The 7,374-nt window shown below is 53.3% G+C and overlaps 1 long non-coding RNA gene across 1 annotated transcript; it reads left to right on the top strand.

Annotated features, from left to right (window-relative positions):
* Positions 1-1,008: 1,008 nt before the first annotated feature.
* On the top strand, positions 1,009-2,523 carry LOC131564527 (uncharacterized). Its single transcript, XR_009275392.1, has 5 exons — positions 1,009-1,093; positions 1,643-1,678; positions 1,803-1,841; positions 2,232-2,300; positions 2,416-2,523. It is a non-coding gene; the product is annotated as an uncharacterized LOC131564527 (long non-coding RNA).
* Positions 2,524-7,374: the final 4,851 nt, after the last annotated feature.

Here is a 7,374-nt window from a genome sequence, read left to right as displayed (position 1 = left end):
AATGCCCTGGAATGTCGAACAGGAATCACAGCCTTGGACAGCTCTCAGAAACCACTTCACTGTGGATTTTCCTTCCTGGAGGCCCAGGATGTCTGAATGTCCTCCTGGTGCCTCAGGGCCTGGGTAAACAGGGCTCGTCAGAGATGCTGGCAGGCACCAACACCCCTCCTCCTCACAGGGCACCTCTGTTACCCCAATTAGCTCCGAGTGGCTGCCTGGGGACAGGTGCCCACTTCCCAAAGTCCCTGGGATGGGCACATCCTGCTCAGGGCCAGTGCTGGCCTGGGCCCAGAGCCAGGGCCATGACCCAGGTGCTCTGGGAGGGCTCCGAGGCTGCAGGTGTGACAGGATGAGGAGCAGGGCAGGGCATATTCCCCTCTGGACAGTGCTCTGGGCATGGAGCTTGGTCGGGTTTGGCATCTGCAGGGAAAGGGATATCGAGTTGTGTGGATGTGGGAATTGTCACAGCTGAGCCATTCCCCAGCCCTCAGCCTTGTCTGCAGGTGATCAGCATTGCCCAGTGCTCCCCAGTGTCTGCGGTGTCTGAGATGCCAATCAGCCACCTGATCACGTGTCCCTTGTTCCCCTTGTTCTCCCACATGTTGGGTTTGGGGCCAGGCTAAGCTCTGGGGTGTCCCACAGGGAAAGCTCTGGGAGGGGAGGGGCAGCAGGAGATGGGGGATCTGGCACTGGGGGCTGTTGGAGGATGGATTGTGTTGGACTGGGGGTTGTCCCCACAGGGTCCCCAGGTGCCTTTGGCTCCCTGGCTGCCCCCCTTAGCCCCACAGGTGCCCGGGCCCTTCCAGGGGCAGCTGCCCTGTGCAGGAAGCTGGAGGGATGCCAGGCAAGGGGGCTGGATCCGTGCCTCAGGTGGGGATGGGCTCTGTGCCAGGGCTAGGGGCTGTGCCAAGCCGGGCTTTGGCCTGGGGGCTGGCAGGGAGGGTGCAGGGAGGAGTCCCGGCAGGGATAAAGGTGCTCCTCACCTGCTGCAGCCTCAGGCAGCGCTGCCCAGAGCCAGAGGAAGATGAAGGTGGCTGTGATCAGCGTGGCCCTGCTCTTCTCCATCCTGCTGTGCCCCCCGGCACAGGCCAAGGTGAGGCACCAGCCAAACACTGTCCCCACATCCTGCCCTTTCTGGCCTCCCATCCCACCCTTTTGGTCCCTCCTCTGTGTCCCATTCAGGGTCCCCAGCTGCCCTCCCACTGACCATTCCTGAGACCTTTCCTTTCATGCCCCCCCTCAATCCTTTGTCTTTCTTCCTGGCCACTGCAGAGGGGTCCCCCTGTACAATTCCCTGACTCACCCCCCCCTCCCACACCATCTCCCAGTCCTGTTGGTTTTGTCCCACCTGTCCTCATTCTTCTGTCCTCACCAAGCCCCTCCCTTGCACTCTCATGTCCCTACACCTCAATTCCTTTCTCCTCCCCTGTACCTCACACCCTGCTCCTTCCACACCCCCAGCCCTGTCCCCTGGACTCTCAATTGACCCCAGATCAGTGCTTTTGGGTCTCCCCCCACCTCAAACAGATCTTCTTGGAGGCCCTGAATTCCCATCCCTCTGCCTGTGCTCTGCTCCCTACCCCTGTGTCCCCCCCAGCCCCACAAGGTCCAGTCCAGACCCAGCCTTTGTTCTCCTTTCCAGGCACTCCTGGAAGGAACCCAAGATGATCTGCGGGAGGTGAGTGGGCTGCTGGCATTGGAGGGCATCCCCTCAGGGAACTGGGGGGCAGTGGTGTCCCCCCATCCCTTGCTGGCACTGGGGACATCCCAGTGACCAGCGAGGTCTCCTGGTCTCTCTGCAGTTGGATTTAGACAATGTCGCGGTCCTGGAGACGCCTCTGGTGGGTACCACGAGTTCTGCCGGTGCCAGACCCTCCCATTGCATGGCCACCACAGCCCAGGCCATCCCAGTCTGTCCCAGCACAGCCCAGTGCACCCTTCCTGACAGCCCAGACAATGCCCTGCCCCAGGGCTCTTCCCCAGTGAAGCCTTTGCCCAGGGCCATGCTGCATTCCATCCCTGTCACCCCAGGACCCCCTGGATGAGCCTGGACGCAGCCCCTGCCCCAGTTGTGCCTCTTGGCCCGGAGCCCAGTGCTTCTGGGCAGCAGCACAGCAGCTCCTGCACCCCATTGCTGCCACAGCCCCTTCCCCAAGGCCCCCCTGCTCTCCCCTGCCTCCCAGTGCAGCCCGGTGCCCCCAGTGGGTCTCTAACGCTGCCTTTGTCCCCAGCCCCCTGTGGCTGAAGAGCTGCGGGCTCTCTTGCGGCAGAAGCACCTGGCTGCCTCTCTGGATGCCTAGGTGAGCCGTGCCTGCAGGGACAGGGCTGGGGACAAAGCCCAGAGGGGCTCCAGAGGTCACCTTCTGGGGTTGGTCTTTTAGGGTTGGAAGGACCAGTGTCCTTTTTCCTCTCCAGTGGCATGAGGAGATGATCATCCCTGGAGGAACCCCCTGAACTCTTTGAGCCCTGGGCCATTTCCCCTGAAGAATCAATCATCAAGAATCAATAAACCCTTTGAGCAAAGCTTTGCTCAGTGTCCGTGTGTGTGTCTGTGGATCTGGATTTCCTCCTTTCCAGTGGTCCAGGGAAGTCAGGCCAGGTCTGGGCTCTGCTGCCTTTACACAGTCTGTGCCTTCCCCTCGACAAATGGTGTGTTGGGAGTTGTGCAGAATCCAGGGGGAGTGAGTTGACTGGGGGGGTGGGTGTCCAGGTGGTGAGAAAGGCTGTGGTTCACTGTGAATGTGGTAGGAATGGCCTGGGTTTAAAAGAAAAACAAATTTAAAAAAAGCTTTCTTTTAAAACTTTTTCTCTCTGTGAGAAATGACCGTTCACTTCTCAAAATTTTGAAAGGTTTATTAAAACCTTAACCAAACTTACAACAAAAGGACTAAATAAGGAAAAAGTTACAGTGCTGGGAGCCTCCCCCACTTCATGGCTGGTAACCACGTGTCTGGCTCATCCACACAATGGCTGCTCTCCCTTTTATAGCCTTGCTGTTGCAACAGGCAGCCCTAGCTCCTCCCAAAGGCTGTCTGTTGACTCTTCCTCGCTGTCCATTGGTGTAGACTGCTTTCTTGGAACTGGACTGGAGGGCAGGTGTTGCTAAGCCGTGCCTCTTAGGAACAATCTGCCCCTCCCCAAATGCCCGGACTACCAAGATCAGCCCGGGATAACAATGCTGGGTGGGGGGGACACATTGCAGTAACATAACTATACATCTGTACAACTTCTCTTAACATACTTATCATGTTCACCCTTTAATTGGGAAAGCCAACCATCTCATTACTCATCTCTAACACTGTGGCATTCACATTCTCTGAAAAAATCCCTCCGCCCAGGATTTTTCTCCTGGGAAGCTGAGACACCTCAGAGAAAAAGGAAAACCAATCTTATCTCATTTGCTTTTCCTGTGTTGTGCTCATGTGCAGAATGTGTTTGGAGATTGTTTACCCACAGGTGATTGTTTGATTGGATTCTGGTGTGAGTTACTTTGACTCATTGGCCAATTATGGCCAAGCTGTGTCGAGACTCTGGAAAGAGTCACGAGTTTTCATTATTATCTTTTGAACATTCACTAAGAATCCTTTCTCTGTTCTTCAGTATAGTATAGTATAGTATACTTTATTATAAGATAGTATTATAAAGTAATAAATTAGCCTTCTGAGAACATGGAGTTAAATGCATCATTCCTGACTTTGTTGGGCAACCCTGCAAATACAATATAACAACCCCAAAATTCTTTATTTACTCAAAAGAATTTAAATGTAAAAAAAAAAATCTTCCTATGTCAAAAGTATGTTGAAATTATTTATTGGTCTTGGAATTTGGTTCCCTGGCGGGATGGGGCTGCTGGGTCTACCTGTCTGCGGGGCACTGTGGGGCTCTGGGGTTTCCTAGGCGAGGGGCCCTACATGGTCGCCTGTAATGCCTGGCCACAGTGGGGTAGAGCCACCATGGTGTCCTGGGAAAGGGCGAGTGGTTCTACCTGGCTCTGGGGTCGTTCTTGGCTGCTGAGTCCATCGGCTCCAGCAGGACTTGGGTGAATTTTGGGGTGGGCCAGGTGGACCAGTTGTCCCCGGCCATCCTGAGAGCTCACCAGGGCTCAGTCATGTTCACTGACTCCAGTTCCAATACTGAAGGAACCACTGGTGCCGGCATCGCCCCAAGGAAGCCTCACAGCAGAACTGGCACAGGGCATTCCCCTGGCAGGGGGGCAGGGAAAATGTCTTGGCCATGAGCAGCAGAATGGCAAGAAAGCCGCTGGTGCAGGAGCTGCCCACCCCAGCAGGTTGAAGGCAGGTTTGGGTTGCATTCCTGCTGTCCTGGCAGTGAAATTCTGAGCAGAGGGCACAGAGGTGTCTTCTCCTCAGGGCTCACAGGTGACACCGAGATGCCGTGGGGGACCTGAGGCCTGCCTGAGCGCAGACTCAGCCCACCAGGAGCCCCTGGCTGACACCGCGATGGAGTACACAGCTGGCTCAGGGGTGCTGCATGCCATGAGTGGGGAGCAGCTTCCCCTGATACAGGGAGAGCTGAACCTTAACTCCACCTGCTCCACAGCTGGAATGGTGTCAGCGTCAGGGAGCAGACCAAAGAGGAGAGGGAGGCCTTTGGTGTGAGATTCTGAGGAAGATTTATTCGTCAAAGAGAACAGGCACCAAAAAGCCCCAAGCACCAGTGTGCTCAGGATTTTATACAGCACTACAACTGCGGGTGGGCACGATCGCTGAGCCAATTGGGAATCAGGGAGGGAGGAGTAAAAGGCGGGGAATACATCTCAGGGACCAATGGGATAAGGGGGTGGAGAGGGCAGGTCACATGGGCCAATGGGGCATCATCCATGAGGGGAATTCCCGAGGGGCGGAACCTGCAGGGGAGGGGTTTACAGGAGACTGACAGGGAAGGGTCCAGAACAGGGGCAGAGTTTACAGGGATGGATAGGGAAGGCACTGGAATACAAGGTGGGGATTATAATCATTGAAGGATAAAAGGGGAGGGATATAACCTGGGAATAATCCAGCTTGGGGAACGACAACATACAGGGGGTGAACTGGAACAGACCATCCAAAAAACTATGAAATAAAAGGGCACTGAAAGGGATGCAGGACACGTTTTATGGTGCAAAAAGAAAGGATCAATCCTGTGCTATTTTTATACAGTCTTTTTATAGGCCTTTTTGTAGGGTTTTTTAAGAACATCCCCTGTCTATCCCCAGTTGGTCAGCAACAAGTTGTTACCCTGTATTGATTGGTCACTCAAACCCCTGGTGTGTATGTGCAGGAAAAGTTGTTTGTGAGAGATAGTTTTCATTTTTCTATCTAAGAGGGAAAATACAGTTTACACAGGTGGCTGGTGTTTATCAGTCTTACAGCTCTTTTTCAGGGAAAGTAGGTTGTTTTCCACAGTCCTAGAGCTCTTTCTCAGGAAAAACAAGTTGTTTTTCACTGCTCCACAACTCTGTTCTCACAAAGAGTTGTCAGCTTTCTCATGGCTTCTGCCTCTTGCTGGGATTTATTAAAAGGCCTTCAAAGGATTCACCTTGAGCAGGACAAGAGCCCAGTCGAGGTTACACTCAAAATGGATGACTGGTCAGGAGTTTTCACACTTTTACAAGGTTTGGTCCATTTAAATATTGGCGTTAGTTGTCCAGTTACAGCCTCAGGTTATGCAGTCCCATCCTCCCAGTTTGTTTTCCTCAATTCGCTGTTGTTTGCACTTTTTGTGCCTGAAGCTGCAACAGTGTCCAGTTCTGGGGCTGGAAAAGGATTGTTTTGTCAGACTACACTGTGAAGAGAACTTGCTAACACTGTGTATGAAGTTCAGAGTTACAGACTAATGCAGTAGAGAATCTGGAAATATGACAGCTAAAACTGAAGGCATCAGCCTGTTCCATGTTCCCTTGGTTCCATGGGGATCCACAGCATCACAATGGCCACTTGTTCCCACGAGGTTCCCTGATGTCACCGTGGTGTCCTTGTACCCACCTGGTCAAAACTGACCCATGGTTCCATGACGTTCCCCAGTGTCACCAATAGTCACTATGAGAGGATGGATGAGATCAATGTCCTGAGACACTGTGGGATGAGCTGTCAATCAGTCACACAGTGAGGACAGTGCTAACCCAGCCCTGATTGCCTGAGCGATCAGAAATCCCACTTGGGGGGAGGCCCACAAAGGCCCGGAGGCTTAAAAACACGGAGTGCAAGGTCAGCCCCTGGTATGGACTCTGCCCTCTCCTGGGGTTTGTGTCTCACCCACACTGGAATCCTAGGAGCTGTTAGTCAGATGTGTGTCTTTCTATAGAGCTTCTGTCTTTCTGTCTCTCTTTCTTCTCCTTCTAATGCTCTTTATATGGAACATTTTTGGGTACCTCAACAGCTTACGTGTTCAATGATTTCTACGTCAAATGAACTAAGTTAATGAAGTTACTGCTAGGATAAGTGTTTTCTTTGTAATTGGATGTTGCATGAAATCCTCTTCCAAAGTTTCTTGGTTTTTTTGTACTTTGCCTGTAAAAATTTGTGTAATTCCTGACCTCTTGCAGATATCTGGCTGGTGTTTTTCCTGTGCACCAAACTCAAGTAAAGATGGCAGGTGAATTGGTGAGTTAGCATGCAAAGCCCGAACGGAGCTCCGGGTGCGTGGAGGATCGGGGCAGTGTGAGTCGCGCACAATCCCTGCAGTGGGGGGACATGGGTCGCTAGCGGGGTTTAGGGTGCCCCGAGTACAGCAGCAGCACTGAGTAGAGCCAAGAGGGCCCCAGTGCCCCGGCTGGGATGGCAGTGCTGGGGGTTCAGTGTGCCGCAGGTCAGGTAGAAACCGTAAACACACTGGAGGCCCCTTGGGGTCACAGGGCAGGGCAAGGCTGGGCTTACAGGGCAGGGCAAGGCTGGACCTGCCCCTTCCTCCTCAACATATGAAATGTTTCTAGCCAACAGTCTCCTCCAGTCTGTCACAACAGGGAATGTTGGAGGTGAAATCCCAATTCTGGCCATGAGCACCTGGCTGAGAAGGACAGTTGTTTTCCATAGGAAGGAAAGCACAGAGCCCCAAGATTTGGAAGGCAGGTGAGAGCCTCAGTAGGCCAAGGCCAGCTAGACTTGTCAATAATAGCAGATTTTGGATTTAGGGAATTTTGGGGGTGGAAACCCAATCTCGGCCATGGGCACCTGGAGAAGCAGGACAGTTCTCTCCCATGGGAAGGAGAGCATGGAGCCTCCCCCAGTGTTTTGGGGATAGATGAGAGGTGACCCTTGTGAAACTACTGCCAGCCAGACTTATCCTGGCAATATTCCTATGGGAACAATCTCTGGATATAAGGAACTTTGGAGGTGAAATCCCAATTCTGGCCATGGGTGCCTGGAGCAGAAGGAC

This window comes from Ammospiza caudacuta, chromosome 15 (assembly GCF_027887145.1).
Source record: "Ammospiza caudacuta isolate bAmmCau1 chromosome 15, bAmmCau1.pri, whole genome shotgun sequence".
NCBI classification, from domain to species: domain Eukaryota; kingdom Metazoa; phylum Chordata; class Aves; order Passeriformes; family Passerellidae; genus Ammospiza; species Ammospiza caudacuta.
The sequence above is the reverse complement of the archived record's forward strand: the minus strand, read 5'-3'. Positions and strand labels throughout refer to the sequence as shown.